Source organism: Penaeus chinensis, chromosome 18 (assembly GCF_019202785.1).
Source record: "Penaeus chinensis breed Huanghai No. 1 chromosome 18, ASM1920278v2, whole genome shotgun sequence".
Lineage (NCBI taxonomy): Eukaryota > Metazoa > Arthropoda > Malacostraca > Decapoda > Penaeidae > Penaeus > Penaeus chinensis.
In genome coordinates this window covers 23359461-23364460 of record NC_061836.1, presented here as the reverse complement: position 1 = coordinate 23364460, position 5000 = coordinate 23359461, and positions in this window count along the sequence as shown.

The following is a 5000-nucleotide window of genomic DNA, read 5'->3' as shown; positions in this document are numbered from 1 at the left end:
AACCTTTCAAACTTGTTTTCGATGCCAAACCATACACGATTAACCCATAGTCTACTTTAGACCTAATCAGGGCTTTATATACCATTAGCAAAGACTATCTATCAGCTCCCCATTTATTACCAGAAATGCACTTTAATAAATTTAGTGCTCTTTGACATTTATTCTTTAATTGACCAATGTGGTCTTTCCAATTGAGTCTACTATCAAAAAGTAGCCCAAGAAATCTAGCAGAATTTTGGATAGGTATTGGGTGGTTGTCTAGAGTTAGCCCGATGTTCGGCTTCCTCCTATGTGAAAAATTACCCCAATACTCTTTCTAATGGAAAACTTAAAACCCCACTGGAGGCCCCAGTTATGAATCATATCCAGTGCCAATTGGATGCGATTTGCTGAGAATTCTGCATTATTGCTGGAATGCCATAATGCACAATCATCAGCGTACAGTGAGTATTTAAGATTCCGAGGAGGAGCTGGTAAGATGTCATTTATCATACATAGAAATAATGTAGGTGACAAGACACTTCCTTGTGGGACCCCGTTTGCCTGGACAAAAATGTCCGAAAAAGTGACATTGTCAGAAAATAATTTGACAGAAAACGTTCTGTCAGAAATGAAATTTTGAATAAAACAAGGCAAGTTTCCACGTAATCCGAAAGCATAAAGTTTTCTGAGTAGGCCATATCGCCATGTCATGTCGTAGGCTTTTTCTATATGTAAAAATACTGAAATCAAAAAACTTTTTTGGCAATTGCCTCTTGAATATGACTGTCCAGCTTTACTAGTTGATCGAGAGTTTGGCGTCCCTTTCGGAAACCGCACTGCTCGTCAACTAGTAAATTACTGGAATTTAAAAAATGCAATAGCCTACTGTTAACAATTCGTTCCATGACCTTGCATAAGCAACTTGTCAACACAATTGGGCGGTAGGAGATGGCAAATCTGGGATTACCCCCTCCTTTCAATATGGGAATGATGTGGGCGAAGTGCCATGAGTTTGGAAAAGTGTGGCTTTTCCAAATTTCATTGTACACTTCTAGCAACTTAATCATGTCATCATGATTAAGATGCTTCATCATCTCATATCGAATCTCATCGGGGCCTGGGGATGTTCCTCTACAGGCTTCTAGGGCTCGGACAAGCTCATTCATTGTTAGATCTTGGTTGTAATCAAAGTCATCTCCTGTGGCAAAGTGAATTGGTTGCAGCTCAGCCGCTTCCTTGATGGGCAGGAATGCGTGATGATAGTTTGCTGAGCTGCTTGTATGAGAGAACTGCCTGGCGAGTGCATTAGCAATGTCTCTAGGGGGATCCAAATTGTTACCCTCTTCTATGATGTTAATTTTGAATGATGTTTTTTTTCTTATTTATTTTATTAATAGTGGACCAAGCTCCGCCAGGAGTCTCTTTTTGCTTGTCTTATTACTCTACGAGCCCTAGCTCTTGCTTGTTTGTAATTGCAAAAGTTCTCATTAGTGATGTTATTTTGGAAAAGCCTGTAGGCCTTATTGCGTCGGCACAGCGCCCTGCGGCAATCTGGTGTCCACCATGGAACTCTATGCTTAACGCTATCTGTCGAAGTTTTAGGAATGGATAGCAAAGCTGCTTCTATAATCGAATTCTGAATATTGTTTACTTTATCATCAATGGTTTCTCCAACAAGTTCGAGCTTGACGCTCCTTGTGAAGGCGACCCAGTCTGCTTTTTTTACATTAAATTTAGGCGCTGAAGGCGTTCTCACTGTGTCGCATGAATATTTAATCAAAATAGGGAAATGATCGCTTCCCAACGAGTCGTCAATGGTGTGCCACAGGCACTTGGCTGCTACTGATGATGAGACCAGTGATATGTCTATAAAGCTCAAATTCCCGGTATTATCGTCCACCCGCGTGGGACTACCATCATTCAGAAGGACTAGATCAGACTCGTTAATCAGCTTAACTACTTGCTCACCTCTACCATCCATCCGTAGGGAACCCCATAACGTATGATGAGCATTGAAATCACCTAAAATTACTTTATTTAGTGGCAGACGTTCCTGAAGAGCAAAGAGCTCATCATAGATTATCACTTTATCAGGCGGACAATAAACTGAACATATAGCCAGATACGTGCCATTAATTTTTACTTTGCATGCGACAAACTCCAAAGTAGAATCAATAGCCACTTTAAAAGAGAGGTTTTGGTGGATGTACATGGCGACTCCGCCTCCACCCCTACCCTCACGATCCTTCCGACATAAATGGTAGTTCCTGAGCGATACGACCTCGTCAGAGACGAGGTTTGTCAAATTAGTTTCTTGGAGAACTATAATATTGGGAGCCTAGGACGAGGCTAATAATTTAAGGTCATTTACTTTAGATCTAAGACTTCGACAGTTCCTTTGTATAATGGTTGACGCGATGATTACGTTTTACGGGGTTTGGAAGTGCCTTGTCCACCAGTTTTTATTTTCTTTTTATGGGAGGGAGGCGCCTCATCTCCCTCGCTTCCTGGGGACCTCTCACGGGATGGTTTGGAGACAGAAGCCTCCATGTCCTGCACCTCCTGGCGAGGGAGACGACTGACAGACTGCGACCTGCTTCTGTCTCGAGAAACCGATCGCGAGCTAGACGAAGTCCTCACAGGAGTAGCCCGGACGGGGAGGTGCGCTCCGTACTGTGATTCGGTATCATCCTCTTTATGATGTTTAGGCTGGGTTGATGCAGCCATTTGATCGACCAATTTTGTCAATTGATATACTTTAATGTTTAATTCCTTAACGGTTGTTTAAGTTCAGCAATTTCCTTATCTTTGGCTGCAAGCTGCTGACTGACATCATTTGCACTAGGGGTGTTGCTAGTTACTGCTGCAGCATAGGAAGTATCAGGTTTCTGTGTCAAACTTTCCACTTTCCTCTTAGCTTCAGTATAACTAACTTCATGCTTTCTTATATATGCCAATGTTTCATTCTCCTACTTCAGGATGCTGCACTCGGCAGATCCCGAATGATAGGGACCTTCACAGTTAGCACATTTGGAAACTTTGCTAGTACATGTGATGGTGTCATGGGCTTCAGCACATTTACGGCAAACAAATTTAGATGAATCTTTGTCAATACATCTTAATGAGGTGTGTTCGAATTTTTGGCATCTATTATAATGCATTGGCTTTTGGACATAAGGTCTTACTTAAACACGTTCATAACCGACATTGACATATTCAGGGATTTTATTCAAAGCAAAGGGAAAAAAACAGAGTCCAGTTTTCGTTCGCACATTCCCGTCCTTCTTGGTCATACAATGAACGTCCACTACGTCTTGGTCCTTCATGCTCAAGAATTTCACTTTCTTCCATCGTCCTCAAATCCCTGTGAAAGATTACTCCCTTACAGGTATTTGGGCCAATAGGAATAGTTACTTTTACTCGAAGATCATGAATTTTCGTCAGATTAAGTAAATCCTTAATCTGGGAGTTGTATTGTACTTTAACAAGGAGGCTTCCATCTCGCAATTTTTTGACAAAATCAAAATCTCTGTCCACTTGACCATCAAGGACCTTTTTGATGATAAAGGGGTTCACGTTCAAAAGCGACTGATTTTCATTCACGCATTTTACATTCGGTCATGAGTCGCCCCTCCTCCTTGATGAGGAGAAGGGGTAGCCGGGGTATCAATCATACTGGGTATCGGACCAGGTCCGACCCCTTTCCTCAAAAACGTAGTCCTGAAGGGACAAAAACCTCTTAACTTTTGTTATCAACCTAACAGCAATAGCAAAGAGAGTAAGGCAGTTTTCCGTCCTCTACCCCCCCAGTGGAAGCCTGGTTGCGTTCTCCAGTACCACAGAGGGTTCGAGTTATGTGTGGGACACTTCCTTACCGCCGAACTTGCCTAGGCGAAGGACGGTAATTCAATGCCCACCCCCCAAGCGAATACGGAAGTTCCGAGAAACTCCGGTAGGCTCAGGAAAGTCACATTAGAAGGAGAAGAAATCAGGACTAAAGAAAAAGTGCGTCCAAATGACGCCCCAGACTACTGGGCCTCCCTACCCAGGGGTCAAAGCCACAAGGGCTACCCTGGTGTAGAAGAGAGCTGCGGGTCTGAGGTGGGGTGCTGACTACGCCTACTGTAGCCTCGTGTCACCTGCGAATACAAGAGCACTGAAGGTGCTGGCAAAGCACTATAAGGATCTGTAATTACAGGATTTACTTTACTTAATTTATTTTATTGAACTCAAAAACAATAATGCCTAGCGAGACGAAAGGCCCCGGGCTCCAGGGTAACTCTAGTGGCACAAGGCTTTTTGTTTATTGCTTTTGCGTTTTAAGACAAGGTGTTCACTCAACAGAGTTTCGACCACGAGTGTGAAAACCATCGATTTTTTTTTTTTTTTTTTTTTTTTCTTTTCTTGGCTATTAACCAGCGGCATGTGGCCAAGGTTATTAAGCCAATGGATCCTATTCATTCTATCAATCTATATAAGGTCATAAAGTTTTGTCTCTCTTAGAAAAGTGATTACTTTATGTATTATTTTTTCATCATCTTTTAGAATGTTTGATAATATGAATGGTGTGTTTTTTAATGTGAGGTAATTTTTTAAGGCTTGTGCAATGTGGGCACTGTGGAGGGAATCTCTTTTCTATATAGGGAGTGAGGTGCGTCAGTGTTGTTGCGTTGACCCTAAGACGGGCCAACACCACCTCCTCCCTTCTGTCCTTCCTGTGGGCTGTCTCCCACAGTGGAATTTCTGGCTTGATCTTGTGTGTGAGTTTGCCACAGATGTATTTTTGCTTTTATAAGAGACACAAAACACCTGGGATCTGTACGAACTATGGTAGTGTCCAGATCGCCAGTTGACCCGGGTAGTTTGTCAGCCTGTTCATTACCATGGATACCAGAGTGGCCTGGTACCCATATTAGCTTGATTGATTTGTTGGCGCCATGTAACTTACGAATGATATTACCCAGCAGTTCATTTTTAGAGGTTTCTATGGATTTAATAGCTTTAAGTGAACTTAATGA